Source organism: Stegastes partitus, unplaced genomic scaffold, assembly GCF_000690725.1.
Source record: "Stegastes partitus isolate 25-593 unplaced genomic scaffold, Stegastes_partitus-1.0.2 Scaffold525, whole genome shotgun sequence".
In the NCBI taxonomy this organism is placed as follows: Eukaryota; Metazoa; Chordata; class Actinopteri; family Pomacentridae; genus Stegastes; species Stegastes partitus.
Genome location: NW_007578256.1, coordinates 72,983 through 83,508, shown reverse-complemented (window position 1 = coordinate 83,508; position 10,526 = coordinate 72,983). Strand labels below are relative to the sequence as shown.

Here is a 10,526-nt window from a genome sequence, read left to right as displayed (position 1 = left end):
TAATTAGATGATTATATTCAGTGTCATCTTTACGGTTTGTTCTGAAAAAATCAGAAATAAATGAAGTCAATTCATTCAAGTATCAAGCTCAACATGATGACACGTCACACGACTATATCAAAAAAAATGAACAGTAAGCTGAGCTGGAAGCAGAATTGCTGCATTCAATTCAATGTACAATTGTCACCATAAATCATCAGTTACACAACATACAGACACACACACACACAAATATATATATAGCTAGTATACAGGATGCATTCTCACACAGCATCCGTGCATTCTGACTCTGGGTAAAAGCTGTCGAACAGAGCTCTACTTTTAGAGGCAAATTTGAGGAAAATAGGGCTGTTACCACCTGCCTCAAAATTGCTTGCAATCAACATGTTTGTTTTTTCCTGCGAAGGGAGGAGTTGGCAATCAACGAGGCATTAGCCTGCTGGTGAGAAGCTCTTACTGTCTGCTCTGTTCTGTTTTTTCAGCCACAGCGATTACAAAGTGAGGCTGCTGGATCTGACACGCTACAACCTCCACAAGCATAGCTGCACTGCTATGGATGGCAGGTCAGATCGTGAAAGGTCAGCTCACCTCTCCTGTGTAACGGTGAGGAATTATATGCAAACACGTTAAAACACCAGGAAATATCTGTCCCTCCACTACAACACTGTTTACTGATGGGACGCTGATACACAGTGTCTGGTAGCTGTGAAAGCAATGCAGTAAGTTTAATAATAAGCAAGCTGTTAAGGACAAGTGTGTTGCACAGCCAGTCAGGGCTTCAGATATAGAAGGATGATGGTGTTCTGTATACACACACAAACACAAAGCTTAATTGAATGCTATTGCTGTATTGTATCCGTCTACTGCACTTATTGGAAACCACTAGCTATGCTGTGCCACAATGCATTGTATTACGGTGATAATTGGCCACTTTCCACAGCAGGAACTTGCAGGTTGCCTTTTGTACGTGTCCCTAACTGCAGGACCTCTACCTGTAGAACCTCTTTCAGTGGAGAAAAAAGTACCTCCTCCAGGGTTGTCCTCTTCCAGGAGCAGTTTTCTCTTTTCAAACATGGCCATCACTTATGTCATATTTGCCATATAGACTAACACAACAAACAAGAAGCACAGGAACTGCCTCAATTGTCTCCATCGCTGTCATTGTTCTGCCATGCTCAGGAACTGATGTCACGATCAAAGCTGTCACAAAACTATCCCATCACCTCGTGAGTCCGGCAGATCCTCCACCTCAGTAGAAACAGAAAGGGCCGATTAGGGAGCTTCCACCTCACACCTGCCCTGAATTCCTGCACTGGAAAGGCACTTAATGTCAGTGTAGCTTGTCCTGCTCCCTTCAAAATAACACAACTACTAACAACAGAAAAAAATATCCTCGAAATGTAGCTCTAAAAATAAAATAAAAAATAAAACACACTAACTTCCAGTGAACAGAATAACTATGGATATAAACCCTCCCGAAAAATAAAAACACCCTGTAATTATAAATAATCCTGTCAAAATCTGTGGTTATTGGATGACGAGGATATGGAACCCTTGTGGAGCAGGTTATAAATTACTTTACCCAGAAAAGGGGCCAGTGGAGGTCAAATGTGACATTTTCAGTGCATTCCATCGTCACATTAGAGCATTTTAGCCTCATTAAAATCCCTCCGGCTGCATCGCTTAACCTATTGTAGCAGGCTGTTAAGAGCACAGAGCCACATCCTGCAGCTGGTGGGTAAATGTGGACAAGTATTATTAACAAGTAAGATGGGTTTTTTAAAAGGTGCATTAGACTGAGTGTGCTGATGCATTTTTAACTGAAGTTGATCATGACTGATGAGTCGAGCCGATATTCTAACTTCACTATAACCACCAATGAAAAAGCGACGAGCATCACTGCAGAATTTTGGGCTACTTAAGTCAGAAAACTAAAAAGGACTGACTCATTATACTTAGACTCATCATTTATAGATTTGATAACTTTAAGACCAGTGGAAATGAATGAGATACAACACAATGAGTGGGTGTCAAGATCAGTGCTAATATCTATTTACGATATAAGACACTATATTGGATTTCTGCAGATATGCCACTATCTTCCAACTCATTGCGCACCGATATAAATATATGCACATAATTTTCCCACCTAATTGCAGAGAACATCAAGTTTCTCCTCTAATGGAATGAACTTATGCATGCTCCTGTTGATGACACTCTGGTTTGTGCAAAAAAAAAAAAAAAAAAAGCTTTTAGAAATGGACACATTCACTGGCAAAATAAGAAAAATTACAGATGTGTTTGTTTATGTTCTATTTACCATGTTTGGCCTTTATTTTAATACGACAATAATAATGATAATAATAAATTTATTTGCATATATGACTTTTTATTTCCATCAGTTTTGCTACATCCAGCATTTTTGGTGCACGAATTATGATCTATGGTGGATTTTCTGTGCACTGCATGTGTCGGATTGTATACATCAGGTTTTTCATGAAAACAAATATACTAATTATGCAGAGGTCTCAAAAACTCATGTGTCAAATACTATACACGTTGCATTGCAGGGTTAAGTCGGTGAGTCAGCTCAGTGTTTCTGAACCTGGACGTGAGCGCATGAAACATGAATGAGGTGGAGTTGGCAGCACATGAGCCATCATAGACATGGACACGTCTACTGGCACCAGAGTGACATGTTTTACAAAAGAAGAGCAAATTGTAATTTAGAAGAATATAAAGAATACACAAAACTGACCACAAGGAACACAGAAGCTAAAGTAGGAGGGAAAGCTGCAAAAACCTGCTGAATGTTAACAGGATGGTCAACACTACAAGCAGATCAGTTCACAAATACAACAGTATATTTTATACATGACTGTGGTGCTTAGCTGTGTTCTTACCACAGTTTTATCCCTTCAGTTGCAGCCCTGGTGATGTTAAACAGTCTGGGAGTGAATTAAAAATGAACATAAAAGCATAATTCAAAGTGCTAAGTAGGCTGACTCTGGTATCGTATAGAAGGCTGCAAGATAAGCGTGTACGACTTTATATGTTTCTCACAAGAACAGCAAACGACAATCTTAAACCAACATGAGAAGTTTAAAATACAACACAGGCTAAAAACAGCAGAACTGCAGCAGCCAGAGTCAGGAAAGAGAGCTGCAAAAACACCCGGACTGGGTGAAAGCGTAATTAATATGCTTATCAGTATCACTGTTCTTCAGTGTGTAAGTTGCTCAGATGTAGGTTTCTTATTCACAATTCAACATTCAGTTATTATCATGCATCACAAGGTTGTATAATATAAGATGTTGTCACTTTTCTGCACTAATGAAAAACACACATTAGTCAAGTAATAAAATCAGACTGTTTTCACTGTGATGTGGATAAACTCAATCATCTCTCAGTCCTGTTCTTACGGGGCATAAGACCTTTATTCTGATTCCTTCAGCGACTCGGTGGTGGATCTTCTAAAGCTGATGCCCGTTTTCAAGAGAACTGAATGGTCAGTAGGAGTTTTATATGCGCTGATCCCGTTTGTGGAACATAAGCTGCTCCGGAGCAGGTTAGCTTGAGTCACTATATTAATGTACCTGCTAAGAAGTGAACCACCATCATAGTCCTGAAAACTCAGAGTTAAACCTGAAATTATCTCAATAAGATCAAATCCTGCTTCGTAGTTTAAATCAGCGTTTCATGGGAGTGTAGGTCAATCCCCACACAATGAACAAATGCTTCCAAAAAAGACAGTTTCACTTTCCCTTTTATACAGATACATCGTGTACGTGTACAGTATCATGTATATGTTTACTCTACATCTTATATTTATAACTAATTCAGCCCAGATGTGGATCCCAGGTCGAACCAATCGGTCATATCAACATGCAGCCACAGAACAAATCGACTCCACAGCCACCGCTGAGGACCAATCAAACTCCCTGCAGGAGGGACCACATGAATATAATGATAGCGGATACCACAGACGAGTGTACATGTTGTCTTTTGTCTCCATTTAGGCAAAACCTACATGTGGGTTTAAATCCGCAAATCAATGGACAAAAACAAATATTTTTCGCTTGGTTCTTTGGAGCAACACTCAGAGCTGTGAAAAGATATTGTTCTCACCAAGAACACTATTGAGACTCAACACAAAGCCCTGCAAAGAACAGAAAAAGTTAATTCCTGAAGATATGGGTGATGTTTGGTGAGTTTTTCATTATGAGAAATTTATATTCAAATATAACTGAACAAAATATGAAAAACTCTCCTAAATCCAGCCATTCGCAGCAAAATAATCAGCATTGACATGAAAACGTGAACAGTAGAAAATGAAAAACACCACGAGACTCTCCTCATCTGCAGACCGTCACGTTATCGATTCATAAAAATGTGTCACATGGTGGCAGATGGACAAATGAAAACAGCTGATTAATCTTTTGCCGGCTGGCAGAAAAGCCATAATTCTCAAACTCACTGTTTGTCGGACAAAATATCCAGAGACCCAACACTGGACTGAGAATTTGTGATTTGTGGCATTTCTCACTATTTTCTGCATTTGCTACATATTATAGATAACAAGGAAATAATCAATCGTGGATTAATGGTTAAATCTCTTCTCATAAGCAAGAGCAGGAGCTGTTTATTTATTTAAGACTGATATTTTTAAAATTGGCACTGGGGCTGCACAATATATCGTTTCAGTATCGACACCATCATATGTGCAAAGCGCAGGACTCACATCACAGTGATCGTAATGCAAAAACAGGCAAATTAACTCACACACATCTTTTGCTTGATATAAAACAAAGTCGTGCAGTTCTCATTTGCCATGACTGATCTACAATAAAAGTTTGATTGAACATAATTAACTCTGATTTATGGTTCTTGGATGTTTTATTTAAGACACAGTTTGCAGACTCCACATGTGCACACTGAGGAACAGGAGAGGAACGCTGAAAAGGAAGATCTGATAGCAAAAAAAAAAAAAAAAACCACAAGATCGGTGTTGTATATTGGAAATAAATCCACTATGGAAAGGAGGATGTTGACCAAAAACAGATTCTCTGTCTACAGCGTCATGCAACTGCTGCCACCAAACAAGGCAACTAATTTGTTTGACAGTTTAAAGCAACTCCACAAAGCTGTGTGTGGAGTGCAAAGCCAGATCAAGATCCTATCCACAGCAAAAACCCATCTAGGATGTCTCTGGAACATTTCTCATGCAGTGCAACACTGGCCGACAGTATTCTTCTGCTTTTTAATTATTTTTCTTTATTTTCTGTGCAGGTTAACTCTACTAAATAAATCACCCCAGTCATTCTAGAATGATGAATTATTTCCAAATAGAGTGAGTCAAGAAATTCTTGCATTTTTTTATATTGTAGAAAAACTAAACATCACAATGTCAGATTTTTCCATAATTTGAACCTTCTTTGGTTACCAGCATGCAATGGCAGGGTTCCTAGTGAAATTAGCCTGTTCCTGAAAGTTACTGATCTGTTCTCAATAGCCTACATGCATGGATAAGGCTTTAAATAGACATTTTAATAGAGTTTATGTCACTGCTCTCTATGCAAATGAGGCAGGACTCCATCAGTGTGGAGGGTTTTCCTCGTCCGTCAGGAGTCTGCTTGCTGCTCTGACAGCCTGAATGAAACACCCAGATGTGAGCTGACTGGGATGTACCTGCAGTCTGAAAGGATACACCTAGAATCCCGGAGGATCCAGCTGTTGCCTCACATGTGAAAAACCTCTGCATGAAACACAAGTGTTTAACTGCTGCATGGATTTGATGCATTGAAATCTCTGCTATCACATGACAGACAAGGCTCTGAAAACACTACCACTGACCTGGACAAACAACAGCACACGACATAACAATTAGCTATCAGCTTTTCCAGTCCAATAACCTACACCTAATGTTTGAACTGTGGACGCGATGAAATGGAAAGGACGTCACGCAAAACTCAATTTAATAATTTAGTAATTTAATATGCCCGACTTTACTGGCAAACAATAGCTACACCTATTGTGAATTAAAGAACCTGTAACGAATCCATATTAGATGTGCTATAATTCGGCATACAGCAGACACACCCAGCAGCGGTTATTTAAACAATATTTAAACTTTTATGAATGGTTCACACCGGCCGCTACCGCCCTGCGAGCTGCGTTTCGCTGAGAAAAGATGGCAAGAAATTGCGGATGAAGCAGGAATAAAGTTGAAATAATGCAGTAAGTAAATAGTTTCTTGTGGCTTCCCTGTACGCCGAATTAATGTGTGGCGTCTCTGCTCTTGATTGATATCCTGATCTAAATAAAAGGCGCGGCGGTATTTCGTTAAAAACCAAATAAGCATGAAATTCTATTTTTTAAAATGGCGTCTGGCACGACGTTCGCTGTGAAAACATCACGCATCAGCCTACCTGAACTGCCGACAGCAAATCAAAGCCTTGTGGAGTCTCATTGTGAAATGAGCCAAATTACCACACACAATGTTTCTAATCAGCCAGGATCAACATCATCAATGAAATGCATCAAAACAGTTGTTCCTTTTGCAAACATGAATGAAAGCAGCGACCGTGCAGCAGACAGACGGCTCCACATAATAGAGCGCAGACAGACAGACAGGAGCAACAGGCGACACAAGTCTCCTCACCTGCAGACACTCAGCCACAGTGAAGGTGTTCCTCCTCCTCACATGAAGCAGAGGAGGCAGAAGGAGACAGCAGCCTCCTGCTCCACTATCCGCTCACTGTGTACAAGTCGCAGTGTGAATTCGCATCTTTTACCTTTCAGACTGAAACCCTGCACAGGAGTGAATGGGAGGAAGGGAGGGGTTCTCTGAGGGAAGCCGCCGTCCACACACTCACACACACTTCCGGTCTCAGCCTTCAGTATAAAACGCTTCATGGTGACTCAAACAAGTTGGACAAAAGTGTTACAGGTGTGTTTTGGGGTCTCTGCAATAAAGACCAATAATTAAAAAGGCATTTTAAACCATAGATTTAAATCATGTGTTAAACATTTTTGTTTATTTTAGATACACCTTCCATCTGTTTTTTCCACTTCTCAGGGTCAGGTTGTGATGACAGCAGGTTAAACAGTTCCTCCTGTTGGATCCCAAGGTGTTCCTACAGGTCAGATAATATATACAATCCCCCGAGTACAGGGGTGTCCAATCCTGGTCCTCGAGGGCCGCAATCCTGCACGTTTTAGATGTTTCCTTCTTCCAACACACCTGATTCAAATCATCAGGATCGTTATCAGGCTTCTGCAGAGCTTGATGATGAGCTGATCATTTGAATCAGGTGTGTTGGACGAGGGAAACATCTAAAACATGCAGGATTGCGGCCCTCAAGGACCAGAGTTCGACACCCCTGCCCTAGTAGGTCCTGGGTCTTCCTGAGGGTCTCCTCCCAGTTGCCCAGAAAACCAAAGGAGACCAATTGCAGCTTCATTTAGCAGATGCTTTTATCCAAAGCAATGTACAGCGATGGCGACAGAGCTGCCATTGGGAGCAACTTCAGGTTCACTTCTAAGGACACTTCAACCGCCAACCATGCAATTAGAGGACAACTCACTCTACCGCCTGAGCCACAGCCATCCCAGATAACCAGATACCTGGTCCCCCTTCTCAGCTGGTTCCTTCAGTGACTCTACTCTGAGTTCTCTCCGACTGGCTGATGCTAGATGATCTTTTTAGACAGAACATGGCTCGCGCCGCCCTTGCAGGTGTTTTAGTGAAATGCTCGGGGAAGCTCATCCTTTGGAAGCTTCCATTTTGTTGGAGACAGCTCAACAACGGAGATGCCTCATTTCTACTAACAGCTACCCTATGGAGGGAACCTGCTTGTATCTGTGACCTCATTCTTAGGTCACTACCCAGGACTCATGGCCATAGGTGAGGATTTTGGAGCCCAGATCAACTGGCAAACTGAGAGTGGTTCCTTCCAGCTCAGTTTTCTCCCAGATCACAGCTGAGACTGCACCCTTCCTTCCATCTGTCCGTCCCATCATTCATGAACTAGACCCAGACATATATATATATTGAATTTCCCTTCTGGGATGAATAAAATATTTTTCTTTTCATTTCATTCATTTCATATGTCACTTCACCTGGAGCAGCAACTCACCCCTAAATTCATGAGTATTTATTAGTTTAGACGGATGTATTTCATGTTTCTACTGTCTTACACACAGACTTTAACTTGTCATAAAGTCACATCTGTTTTGTGATAAAACACGGATGAACGTAGCGTGCATATACAGTACTTTGTCGGGATTTTGTTGAGCAGTTTGTTGGCTTTTGGAAACTGAACACCAACATTTTTTTTCAGGAGAGTGTGTGTTTGAAAGGTTCTTTTGATTTCCAAAGTTGAAAAGCTTGACCCAGGAAACTACTTGCTTGTTCAAATGAGCAGGTTCAAAGCAGATGAAATAACTTATCTAATCATAAAAGACACTGTGAACTATATGTATACTGACCACTGGGCCATTCGGAGCTCATGATGTCGGAGTTTGGTTCATTTTAATGCTCTGATGCACAAATGACATGGCATTGCCAGCCATCAATCACTTATATAGAACATGCTGTAAATGACATGAAAACAACAACAACAATAACAACAACAACAAAGAAACGACCTCATCTCAGTGATAAAACACACTTGTGGTATTTCCCGTTCTGGAGCATCGAGCAATGTGATCTTTGCTGTAGATACCTGACGTCTGTGTTTGGATCTACTTTTACTTTGGTGGCAGACTCCTGTGGAACTCAGGCAGCGCTGTGGTTAACTGGTGCAGCTTGATGCAGCTGATATGTTCACCATGGAGAGAGCTGAGGAACTGAATGGAAACTCCTCATTTGGCAGACAGGTAACAGGTCTGGCATGCCTATGTGTTAACAACAATGAATTTCCAAATAAAAAATATTCAGTTTATTATAATTATCTTCATTGTTATTGGATTATATGTTGTTGTTGTTGAACATTTGACACTGTTATTCTACCGGTGATAACTGAATGTTGAGTAATGTTTTTAGTGAAACAGTGACAAGAAAAAAATCCAGTTATCGGGCTAAAACTGATGGTGAAATGTAAGTGTCTCTGGAAAGCATCACACATGTTAGAAACATCTGGACGCTGACCTCACTTTCCTTACTAACAGCATTAAAAATGCATTTTATCGTTATATTATGAATACAAGGAGATTTTTATCAATGGAGGAAGCTGAAACAGTCGTTCATTCTTTTATTTCCATTCAGCTGGACCACCGTAATGCACCGCTCACACAGATATATATAAAAAATAAAAAACCCTCAATTGACTGCAGCTACTCCAGCGTGAGGCTGCCAGAGTTTGAAAAAGGAAATGTGACCACGTTAACACCTGTGCTGAGGTCTTTTCACAGACTTCTGTAGTACATGCTCAATTATATTCCTCTGACTCGAACGCTGCCGTCTCGTGAAAATATTCCTTCTCAGCTGCACCTTTCAGCAGTCTGGATTATTATTTTATTTCTGCTTCTTTCATTAATTTAAACTCTCGCCATTTTAGATTCTATTGGTAAACCTTTGGTCTTTGTTAATGTTTTGCTTTATTTTATTTTATTTTATTTTTGCTTTTCTAATGGTTTTGATTCACATCATATCTTCTTTTTCTCTGGTTGGTTGCTGATCATAATTATTCTATTATAGTAATAGTTTATTAAAAGTCTCTCTTTGGTCATTCTGTAGATACATCGGTAGAATTATTATTGTTTTTTCTTTTTTCATCCTATGATCCTTCATGCCTCAGATGAAATTCTACACTGTTGGTTCCTCCAGAGTGGATCCTCTCTCCACCTAACCCTCTCCACTCACAGCATCTCAAGGACACCAGCTCACCAACGACTCTGCTCAAACCTACTCCACACTACATTCTGCAAGTTGTAATATTGTGTTCTCATAAATGCTGAAACTGTCAACAGATTCTGAAAAAGAATAATGACACAGAAAGTCCCACCCTGGAGAGTCGACAGGATTTTCTTACATGACAAACGGAACCCTGAAAGTCTGAATCCTTGTTTTTGAAAAATCTTCAGTACTCTGCAGTTTCAAGGTGAAAATACTCAGCCATTGTGTTGAGTGCCGATGTGCCTTCCAGCCTATAAAGAACACCATGTAGACATGTGTACAAGGTAAACAGATCTCTAGCTCACATTTATGTGTTTGTTTTATTGGTATTTACTGATGTCTGATGGTTTTTCTTTGCACCAGTTACAAAGTTTTTGTGGCTGCAACCTTTGTGGTAATGATTTGTGCAGAACATTGTGCCACCTTGTTTAGTTGCCTGGGGAGAGGGGTTTGCCAACGGTTATAATTTAAGGGCCCCACAGCTGCTGGAGTCTGTCCTATAACATGCCAAACAAATTTTCCATCTCCATATCTATAAGTTCATCTATGCTCCGTGTACACCGGAGATAGACTTGGTTTTTTTTTGAGTAACAGAACATAACGTCTCAGCTTTGTTCAAAAACTGTAT

General features: G+C 40.3%; 1 protein-coding gene across 1 annotated transcript in view; it reads right to left on the bottom strand.

Annotated features, from left to right (window-relative positions):
- The window catches only part of lrrc3b (leucine rich repeat containing 3B), a 20,648-nt gene extending 13,902 nt beyond the window's left edge, over positions 1–6,746 (bottom strand). The window contains exon 1 of the mRNA XM_008287856.1: positions 6,662–6,746. The gene's annotated coding sequence lies outside the window, so the exon portion shown is untranslated. The remainder of the gene's footprint in view (positions 1–6,661) is intronic.
- Positions 6,747–10,526: the final 3,780 nt, after the last annotated feature.